The sequence below is a fragment of the Felis catus genome, chromosome D4 (genome assembly GCF_018350175.1).
Source record: "Felis catus isolate Fca126 chromosome D4, F.catus_Fca126_mat1.0, whole genome shotgun sequence".
Taxonomy (NCBI): Eukaryota; Metazoa; Chordata; class Mammalia; order Carnivora; family Felidae; genus Felis; species Felis catus.
Window position 1 is genome coordinate 66508094 of NC_058380.1, and position 11022 is coordinate 66519115.

The 11022-nt window shown below is 42.9% G+C and overlaps 1 non-coding gene across 1 annotated transcript; it reads left to right on the forward strand.

Annotated features, from left to right (window-relative positions):
• Positions 1-10281: 10281 nt before the first annotated feature.
• LOC111557702 lies at positions 10282-10384 on the forward strand. Its single transcript, XR_002737930.1, has one exon. It is a non-coding gene; the product is annotated as a U6 spliceosomal RNA (small nuclear RNA).
• The last annotated feature ends 638 nt before the right edge of the window (positions 10385-11022 follow it).

Consider the following 11022-nt stretch of genomic DNA (forward strand, 5'->3'; position numbering starts at 1 on the left):
GCTTTGCAAATGCAACTGACATCTGACAGGCTTGGAGGCCCTCGCTGCAGGGAATGGGGTGACCCCAGCTTCTCAGCTCATAGATTATATGTTTGGCAGCTTTCTCTGCAATTGGCTGACAATATTTGTGCCCTCTCCAGATCTTACTTCCTGGTCCCAGTGCTAATTCAGATGCAATTCAAACAAACACTTACAGAGTATTTCCTATATGCCAGGCAATGGGGATATATAAAAAGATGATTAACACACCATTCCTGCCTTGGGAGCACTCAAAGTCCTACAGAAGAATCAGAAACTTTACACTGACAGCATTACTATGGAGATAATACTCATTGCCATGGCAAATGGGCCCCTATTGTAAAGAGAAACTCTAAGACTGCTCAAAAAATTAAATACCATGTTGACTATTCCCTTTGGCAGGAGCAACAAATTCAAATGCCAACAAGAATCTCAAAAGGGCTGCGGAAGGGGCACTTTGAAATTAGTGTTTGATGGGAACGCAAGCTGGTGCAGCCACTCTGGAAAACAGTATGGAGCTTCCTCAAAAAACTAAAAATAGAACTACCCTACGACTAGCAATTGCACTACTAGGCATTTATCCAAGAGATACAGGTGTGCTGTTTCGAAGGGACACATGCACCCCCATGTTTATAGCAGCACTATCAACAATAGCCAAAGTATGGAAAGAGCCCAAATATCCATCGATGGATGAATGGACAAAGAAGATGTGGTATATATATACAATGGAGTATTACTCAGCAATCAAAAAGAATGAAATCTTGCCATTTGCAACTACGTGGATGGAACTGGAGGGTATTATGCCAAGTGAAATTAGTCAGAGAAAGGCAAAAATCATATGACTTCACTCATATGAAGACTTCAAGAGACAAAACAGATGAACATAAGGGAAGGGAAACAAAAATAATATAAAAACAGGGAGGGGGACAAAACAGAAGAGACTCATAAATATGGAGAACAAACTGAGGGTTACAGGAGGGGTTGTGGGATGGGGGATGGGCTAAATGGGTAAGGGGCACTAAGGAATCTACTCCTGAAATCATTGTTGCACTGTATGCTAACTAATTTGGATGTAAATTTTAAAAAATAAATAAAATTTAAAAACAAACAAACAAAAAAAGAAATTAGTGTTTGAGAACCAGAATCTCATTTTTTTTTTACCTTAAAAAAGAAAACTGTGGGGTGCTTCGTTGGCTCATTTGGTTAAGTGTCCAACTCTTGATTTTGGCTCAAATCATAATCTCACAGTTCATGAGTCTGAGCCCCGCCTGCTTGGGATTCTCTCTCTCCCCCTTTCTCTCCCCCTTTCTCTCCCTCTCTCTCTCCCTCTCTCTCTGTTCTCCTCTCTCTCTGCCCCTCCCCTGCCATCTCTCTCTCTCTCTCTCTCTCTCTCTCTCTCTCTCTCAAAATAAATAAATAAACTTAAAAAAAAATAAAATGGTGATCAGCATGAGCAAGGCTACATGAAACGGCGTGGTGTATTATAGGGGAAACAAGCAGGGCCATATTTTTGGAGGACAGGGTATAGGGGGTGAGATTAGAAAGCAAAATGGTAAAGAGGTTTCAATATCACACCAAAATGTTCAGAATACATTTAGAATGGAACCATAAAAGATTTATAAGCTGGGCTCAGATTAGCATGATTAGGTGTATAATTTAGGGAGTCGATGCCAGCGCAGAGAGGAGAAACAACACTGAGAGACTAGTCACAGGGAACACTAGCATGTCCCAACTGAGAGATGATAAGGGCCTGAACCAAGGAGGTGGAGAAGGAAGCAAGAGAAGAATTGGCATGACCATTCAGAAGTGGAATAGTCAGGTCAGGGTCAAAGAGGTATAAGATACCTAGTCATGTGACTGGACACCAGGTAACTTCTGAACTGAGATAGGAAACCAAGAAGAAGAGGTGAGAAATGAGAGGGTTCGAGGAGAAGTCACTGAGTTTGGTTTAGGCTGGACATGTTCAGTGTGAAATACATACAGACACCCAAGTGAAGATACTTCATGGGCAGACAGAAAGGACAGCCCACGGATGGAGCAGGCTCACAGATTAACCCACGGGAGTACATGAAACATCTCAGGAAGAGAACATAAAGAGAGGGAAAATGTGTGAAGGACCAGGCCCTCAGAAACACTGACATTCAAACACAGGAACCAGAGAGCAGTCACAGGAGGAAAAGGAGATTCAGAGACATCAAGGGCAGAGAAAGAGGGGTGAGCAGCAGTAGTAAATGGTATGGAGAGACCGCAGAAGATCAGTGCTAACATGGGACCTCTGGGTTCTCCCTGAAAACTGAAAAGTCATTAGATTTAGAGGAAAAAACAAAAACAAAAACAGGACTGGAAATAAGGTTGGCAAAATGTTGATCATTGTCAAAGCTGAGCCACAGGTACAAGGGTGTTAATTATGATATCTCTGCCTGTGTATGTGTTTGAAAGAGTTTTCCAAATAAAAAGTTGAAAAATTGAAAACAAACTAATAAATAAAAAGAATAACATAAAATGCCATTATTGGCTTTTAAGATCAGGGTTTCAGTTGAATATTGAGTAGCAAATGGGAAACAAAGAAAAGGGGGCAGCTGGTATCTAATGTCATATTTTGAGCTTTGCTGGCAATGTGATATAGTGACGGGGAAGAACTGGGCCCTGTGCCTGTGTCATTCATTCAGTGTCACTACAGGAAACAGATGACACTCAAATTAGGATGGCTCCCCAAGGGCTTACTAAAGGGAGTATTTATAGTGTTAAGAGCAGGGTATGAGGGAAGCACAAAGGATACTGCAGTAACAGTGGGGTTTTACCACCCTTTAGCACAATGCAGCTATCAGCATGTATTTCTCCTTGGGGGCGGTGAGGGGGTGGCAGGGCAGGGAGGTACTGCAGATCAGCTGGCTCAGCAGGGTCTCTGCTTTAAACTGATGTCCAGCTGGACTTGGCTTCTCTCTGCAGATCAAGATCTGGTCTCTTCCACACGGGTTCCTTCTGGGGCCCAGACTAAAGAGGGAGAAGTGGGGGGAGGCCGGAGGAAGGGAAGTTCTTCTTATGGAGAAGGCAGAGGCACAAAAAAGGCACACAGAAACACACCAGGCTTCTAAAGGCCTGGGCTTGGAAATGGCAAAAATAATTGGTTTCACTCACCAACCAAAGCAAGTCATATAGCCAAGCCCAAGGGCAGGGGGCAATAGACCCCTCCTTTCATGGGTGCGACTACAAAGTCACATGTAAGCAAAGAGCATGGATACCAGGAGGGACAAGGAATTTGGACCAATAATTGAGTCTATTGCATCATACACAAGGGAGGGAGTGCTTAGCAGAACTCTGAAAACATCATGAGTAAAGGATCCCCTTGAGAGGGGCTCTGACCTTCCATCTGAGAGAACCCAAATAGACTCCATAGGGAGGGTCCAGGGGAATAACCATCCTAACCTAGCCCAGGTCTGCCCAGGCTGCTCACTCACAAGACCCACCGGGAAACCAGAAAGCAACAGAGCCCTCTGGTGAGCTCCAGACAGGTCAGCCTCCCAGGGCAGGTTGGCAGTGCAGGAAGAATCCAGAGGGATGAACAGAGGACATAGGTACTGGCCAGCTACCACAAGAAGACAAAGTGAGGGTGGGAAGGCAAGCTGGTAGGAGAGGCTTAGCACTTGAACAAAACCCTCATCTTTCTCCAGTACAGCCTGGGGAAACAGGGAACCTGAGGGCTCAGAAGTTGTAGGAGATCTTCTAAGTGGCCTGCACTCCTACCCAGGGCATCTGATCCAAGGGGATCCTGGGCAGACACCAAGCCCTCAGAGAGAGGTTTTCCTCCCACAAGGAAGAGACACAGCTGGAGGTGGAAACAGGCAATTAAGACTGATTGTCTGCCTCAGCAAGAAAATCAGCCTGCGACAGCTAATGATAGTCAAGGGGAGGCTGGTGGGAGCCCAGAGCAGGCAATCAGTGCAGAGACTGACGCCTTTGGAGGACAGAAGAAGATGCTTTGTGTCCAAGGGCTCTAGGGAGACACCTCTCCAAAGGGCTCCTTTTACTGAGGTCAACCAGCACTCCCCTGTTAGGCTAGAAGGAAGCTCTTGATGTTTGTGCTGGTTACCTTTCTGGAGACAAATTAATGCAGAATAGAATCCATGTAATAATAACAATTGACAGCAATTTTCTAAATACAATAAATGTGTTATTTTATAAGCAAAGAATCCTTATTATTGGGAGGGGAAATAAAATGAGCCCCTCAAACTAAATTCTAGATTTTGTATGTTCAGAGTCCCAAATCAGGGCTCACTTGCTTTATTACACCATAGAAGGAGGAGGAGGAGGAGGAGGAGGAGGAGGAGGAGGAGGAGGAGGAGGAGGAGGAGGAGGAGAAGGAGGAGAAGGAGAAGGAGAAGGAGAAGGAGGAGGAGAAGGAGAAGGAGAAGGAGAAGGAGAAGGAGAAGGAGAAGGAGAAGGAGAAGGAGAAGGAGAAGGAGAAGGAGAAGGAGGAGGAGGAGGAGGAGGAGGAGGAGGGCCCCAAGAAGGCAGATGTTAGATTATAGTCTTCAAGAACATGGACTCTGGAGCAAACTGCCTGAATTCAAAGCCAGCTGAGCCATTTACTCTAACTGTGAGCCTGGGCAAGAACAAGTTACTTTACTCTGTGTCTCAGTTTCTCCACCTGTAAAATGAAAGTGACAATAAAACAGCCTAGAGTTTTTGTGAATGTGATGAGTTAATAGATATGAGCACCTAAACTGAAGACTAGCTCTCATTATTTTTAAAAATTTTTTAATGTTTATTTTTGAGAGAGAGAGAGAGAATGAGTGAGGGAAGGACAGAGAAAGAGGGAGACACAGAATCCCAAACAGGATCCAGGCTCCCAGCTGTCAGCACAGAACCCAAAGCAGGCTCGAACCCATGAAGTATGAGATCATGGCCTGAGCCAAAGTTGGACACTTAACTGACTGAGGCACCCAGGCACCCCTAGCTCTCGTTATTATTGGCAGACTCAGGGACAGTCTCCTGCCCCAGATCCAGACACCACTACCTTCTACCACTTCACCCTATGTCACAGGTGGGAGCCTGGGGAATAGAGTTTTCTAGCCTCTATCTGAGCCTACCTTTCAGCTCGATTTCATCCCAGCACTGAGCATCTCTGAGTCAGGAGTGCTCTCATCTTCTAAGGCTGGAACCCAGAGGGAATTTCCTTCCTCCATGAGAGCTGGGAGCATCCCATCCAGCTGCAGACTCAAGGTTGATGAGAACAATTAAAATATAAAAGGGGTCCTAGCTGCTGAAAGAAATCACCATTTTAGTGGAAGGTATAACAAACCTACAAGAATGACATTAGGCCAGGGAAAAGAACAGTTTGACCAAGGCAGTCATTGCCACGTGACACAATGCTTCATGAGTTGGTGTGTTTCTCCGTCTCCCTAAGAGACTTAGGGAGTCTTGACCTCAGGGTCGTGAGTTCAAGCCCCACATGAGATGTAAAGATTACTTAAAGATAAAATCTTAAAAACAAAATAGAAACCAGCTTCCCTAATCCAACTGCACTAGATTCTCATAAGAAGAGGAAGAGACATGGGGCACCTGGGTGGCTCAATTGGTTAAGTATCCGACTTCTGCTCAGGTCATGATCCTGTGGTTCGTGAGTTTGAGCCCCGAATTGAGCTATCTGCTGACAGCACAGAGCCTGCTTTGGATCCTCTGTCCCTCTCTCTCTCTATGCCCCTCCCTGCCTTGCACTCTCTCTCTCTCACACAAATAAATAAACATTAATACAAGGAGGAGGAGAAGGAGGAGGAGAGAAGCAGCAGAAGGAGAAGGAGAAGGAGAAAAAGAGACACCAGGGGTATCTGTGCACAGAGGAAAGGGCAGTCAGGAAAAAAGGTCTCACCAGAAACCAACCCTGCTTTGCAACTTGTTATTAGGCTTCCAGTCTCCAGAACAGTGAGAAAATAAATTTCTGATGTTTAAGCCAAAACACAAAAACATAGAAAAGAAAAACCTGCTCTACATTGGTTTTTACATGTGTTTGGTCCTTAGTTGTGGATCCGTGGTTCTCAGTACACATAGTTTTTTTCTTCCTTTCAATGGTAACACCCAGGATATATTTCAGCTCTGTCACTAACCCACTGCATGATGTGCAGCAATAATAACAGCAAGTGCATATTATGCTTAATGGGTGTCACTCACTTTTCTAAGTGCTTTATGTATAAAATTTACTGATTTAGTTGTCAGGGCAACCCATGAGGTAGGGACTTCATCTGTGGTAAATTAGATTTCTATTCACCAAATATTTTAGTTTCCCTTCCTGCAGTGCCTGTAGCAGACTTAAGCATCCCCCTCCCCATCCATCCTATTGGACTAAAGAATGACCATACATAGGATTTTCTTCGGCCAATGAAATAAGGGCAGAAGTGCTATGTGTCATTTCTATGGAGAAACTTTAAAAGCCAGTGCATGCTTTGCCGTATTCTCTTTCCACCATGTCATGATGACTGGCAACGCCCAAATAGTGGCTGCTCTGTCAGCCTGGGTCTAAAGGTGTCATAGAGCAGAGCCATAGTCAATTCATGAAGGACATGGAGTATGTGTAAGAAGGAAACATTTGCTGTTGTCTGTCGTCAAGATTTGGGGGAGTCATCTGTTACTGCAGCATAACTTAACCTCCTACCCTGACAATTTCTCATTTCTCGGGAAAGGAAACTGAAGCACATTTCGAGTGTGTCTGGCAATCTTGCTCCAGAGTCTGAGGTCTTAACCACTATTCTATATTACTTCTTTGAACCTCAATTCCTGGCTTATGAGCTGGGATAATCTGTGCCCTAGCTGAAGGCAACGAATGATGTTTATTTATTTACGTATGTATGTATTTATTTATTTAATAATTTTTTTAAGTTTATTTATTTTGAGAGAGACAAAGAGAGCATGAGCAGGGGAGGGGCAGAGAGAGACAGACAGAGAGAATCCCAAGCAGGCTCTGCAGGGTCAGCACAGAGCCTGATGCAGGGCTTGAACTCACAAAACTGTGAGATCATGACCTGAGCAGAAATCAATAGTCATATGCTTAACCGACTGAGCCACCCAGGTGCCCCTTGAATGCTGTGTTTATTTCTGTCCCATTTATCTGGTTCACACTCTTTCCATTGCCTGCTTTTCAGCTTTGAGCATGTTAGGCATATTTATTATATAGCTGATGCTGGTTAAGCTCAAGGGAACTGAAGAGTTCAAAGCTGCCTACTGATGTTCCCATCCTGTTTATAATCAGCGATCTCTACTATCCATTTTCCCAGCTCAGGACACCCTGATGTAAAGAATTTCCAAACTTCCGACTTCTCCCCACCAGGCTTCTTACTGTTGGTGTTTGAGGAGGGATGATAATAACTGTCACCATTTATCAAGTATCTGCTCTGTTCCAACAACTATACAGATGTAATTTCTAATTCTTCAAGCCATACTACAAAGCAGGTAGTATATTCCCAGTCTTCTTGATGAGGAAACAGAGACCCGATAATACTGAAAGATGTCTAAGCTCGCACATCAAATACGTTTTAGGCTCCTGATTCCACTTGAGAGCTGTCTGACACTAAAGTCTGTGTTCTTTCCACCAGGCTGCTCGTTGCAGCAAGCACTGCTCCAGCTGGTCTTCTGGTACATTCTCTTTCACCATTTGTGACTGTGGAGGTCTCAGAATCTTTCAGGATAGTCTATGCCAAATAATATTTAAGATATTTTTGAAGACAGAAGTAAAGGGGCAGTGAGCTGAATCTAGGCAAATTCCTAAGAAAGCCTTAAGGATGTAGAAAAACAGAGAGTCTTGAAAAACAAGTAAAACCACTTTGAGGTTTTTACTTAAATAATAAGGCTAAGCACAGTGCTGAGGAGTCTTTGATTCAAAGCTTTCTGAGCTCTCAACCAAACTTTAATGAGGCAAGCCTCCAAGGGAGGCATCCCAATTAGCCCTATATTCTAGATGATCAGACCAGGACTCCAAAGTCCAATTTCCTGTCCCTGGTGCTCATCTTGGAACAAAATTCTCCCTATTGTGAAGCTATGCACCAAATACCACATGTACAAATAATGGCCTGATTGTTACAACAGGCTTAGGTTGAGTCATTGATCATTGCTATGTTTCAATAAATATTTTTTCCTGATAATGAGCCAATTTATAATCTAAAGCCAGATGTTGACAGGCCTGGGCTCCTTTAAAAAAAAATGTATCATAATTATTATTATTTGATATTGCCATCTGGGACACATTATAAAAAATAAAAGGCTTTCTTGTGCTTTTGGAAGCTACTTCTTCCGGAATACTGTGTTCTCAAGACATCCCCTCACAGCATGGCCTCACAAATAGCAAGTCATTGGCATAGGCTTCTAAAAACACTTTCTCCTGCATAATCCCATTTTCACCGAAACCCCCAAATCATACTTATTCACACAGCTTATTCACACAGCTGCCATTTACAAAGTGCCTGCAATATGCCAGGCCTAATGCCAGATGCTGTGAAGAATGTGAAGCTATACAAATATATAGTCCTGCACTCACCACTCAGTTAAAGGACATTAAATAAAAATTAGTAGTATTATGTAAGGTTAAAATTTGGAAGCCATGTAGGGTATTTCCCTTTCTAGAGAGAAATCAAGGTTATGTCCACTCTGTCAAGCCTCACTATCCCCCTAAAATCAAAGAAAGGGGTGTTGACATTCTTGGAAGGAAACCTTTTTCCTCTACCCTTCTAGGTTCTTTGGCTGGTCTAAGAATCAATTAACATAGGACATATTAACAGGAGAAAAGCAAACATACAAATGCGACCCTTAAGAATATGACACCCATAGGCAATCAGGCCACTGAGGTTTATATGCCATTCTGAGCTAAAGGAAAGCTCTAGAATGTCAACGGGGAGGAACACAACTCACAGAAAGAGGGGAAGAGCAAATGTTTGGTAAACAAATGTTTGCCTTACCCTGCAGAGCCCTCCAGGCTCTGCAGAGCTTTGCACCCCCCTTCACCCAGCAGTTAACCATTCCTAGTCCATATGCTTCATAGTTATCTCTGGTGCTAGTTCTCTTCCTGGATCAGACCCTCTATCTAAATTCTTTCAGGCACTTAAGGGAGAGGTAAAAGTTTTTTTAATCTGCCAGAATTGATTGCTTTCAGCTCAATAGAGTCCATATGCCAAAGTGGCACATTTTGTGGACAATTGTTCTGAATCCCTTCAATATGCATTGATCGGGCTTAACATTTCTTGGACCACAGTGCCAGGAAGTGGTGTTTTTGGTGTGAGAGGGAAGGAAACTGAAGTGCTAAGCCCCTTTGCAATCTTCAGTCTCCCTAGAGAGGCCTGGGCTACGTTCCCTAGAAAGGACCTTCTGTTTCCTGGAGTAGAACTAGGGTAGAGCCTAGGGGGAGGCCACGGGGCTATGTAGGCTGGCAAAATGCTTTCTTAAAGTTCCACAAGAAATGACATTGGGTTATGAGTTAAGAAAAAATATCAAAAACATGGTTAGTTCAGGAGACCACACAACATGTCCTTTCAATATTCGTGTTAAACTGTAGATCAACAGGCTCATTCAAGAATTACATAATTTCTGGGCACCTGGGTGGTTCAGTTGGTTGAGCATCTGACTTCAGCTCAGGTCACGATCTCACAGTTCGTGGGTTTGAGCCCCGTATCAGGCTCTGTGCTGACAGCTCAGAGCCTAGAACCTGCTTCAGATTCTGTGTGTGTGTTTCTCTTTCTGCCTCTCCCCCACTTGTGCTCTGTCTCTCAAAAATAAATAAACGCTAAAAAATTTTTTTTTAATTAAAAAAAAGGAATTACATAATTTCTCATGAGAAGTTACCATTCCAGGACTTTACTACTTACTAGTAATTCGGGCTGGGACTCGGTGAGGTTGCATGCTAACTTGTACATCTGTGAGTAACAGAGATGCAAATGATTTCTGACTAGTAGATAAGATAACCCCAAAGGTTGTGATTTTATTGCCCCATAGGACAGTAAACCAATATTGTATATTTCATAATGACCTCATTCTGAAGTTCTTTTTAAAATTTCCTATAAGTGATTTCAGCTCAGGTCATGATCTCACTGTTTGTTAGCTCGAGCCTCGCTGTGGGTTCTGCACTGACAGTGAGGAGCCTGCGTTGGGTACTCCCTCTCTCCCTCTCTCTCTCTGCCCCTCCCCGCTGCTGCTCTCTCTTTCTCTCAAAATAAATAAATAAACTTCTTTTTAAAAAATTAAAAATTAAAAAATAAATAGAATAAAATTGCCTATAAGTAGGGCTTGCTTCAGCAGCACATATACTAAAATGGGAACAATACAGAGAAGATTAGCATGGCCCCTGTGCAAGGATGATACGCAAAATTGTCTATAAGTATCTGTTTCTCATCTTACCAGTTCCCTCAATTAACGAGTTAAATAAAATCTTTGACTTGTGTTTATTCTATATTTTTGAGAGAGTCATGTTTTCGACTTTTGCAATTTATACTTTGACAGAGACCTGCGATCAATCCAGGGATAATGAGAATCCCTCTGCCTGGCCTTGTCCTCTGGCATTTATGGACCTTGGGAGCCTCAAAGGGAGTCTACCAGGTAGGAAAGGATTCCAGTGTATGGGACCCTGGGTCCTGTCCAAATACCACCTCCATGGTATCGAATCAAGACCACAAGCAATATATTGTTAAAAACAAAAACAAAAACAAAACAAAACAAAAAACAAAAACAAAAAACCGGAAGATTAAAATTCAATTATGTGCAACAAAATTAAGTAGTATTGGATAATAACCCAAAATATAAATATCCATGTGTTCATTCTGATATAAATAAATGACTGAGTAAATGAATTCCAGAAGAATTCCAAATCTTTTATATCAATACTCCACCCTTAAGGAGGAAGAACCTATCTCCCCACCTCTGAAAAAGCGGACTGCACATGAGTGCTTCCAAAGAGTACAGTATGAAAAGAACAAAAAAAAGAGTAACTTTACGATAAAGAAACATGGCAAAACGTTAACTCAGCAAGGT